We start from the raw sequence: 391 nt of genomic DNA on the forward strand, positions 1-391 counted from the left end.
GATATTTAAAGATTTCCATTTCCATCGATTCAAAAAACAATGATAAATTATTTGTACTTGTGTTTGTTATAAATTCAAATTCATATCGATTTATCATAGATAAGTTTTTCACGGGAAACAATTGCGTTTTTTAATTTTGCAGATCTTCAGGATATAATTGAAATAATTGAGATTGTACAAAGTGATTAATTTGTGAGTCAAGGTGGTTTAGGAAACGCTTCCTCCGGATTTAAATCAAAAGAAGTATCGAGAGAAACTTTATTGAATGTAGAAATTGAATGTAAAAATTGAATATATTATTACATCGAAACACGGCCAAATAACATTGTCTTGTTGTAATTCGTTGTAAAATAGTTAAATTTTTGGTAAAAAAAAAAAAAAAAAGGAAGAA

This window comes from Apis dorsata, unplaced genomic scaffold, assembly GCF_000469605.1.
Source record: "Apis dorsata unplaced genomic scaffold, Apis dorsata 1.3 scaffold_172, whole genome shotgun sequence".
NCBI classification, from domain to species: Eukaryota; Metazoa; Arthropoda; class Insecta; order Hymenoptera; family Apidae; genus Apis; species Apis dorsata.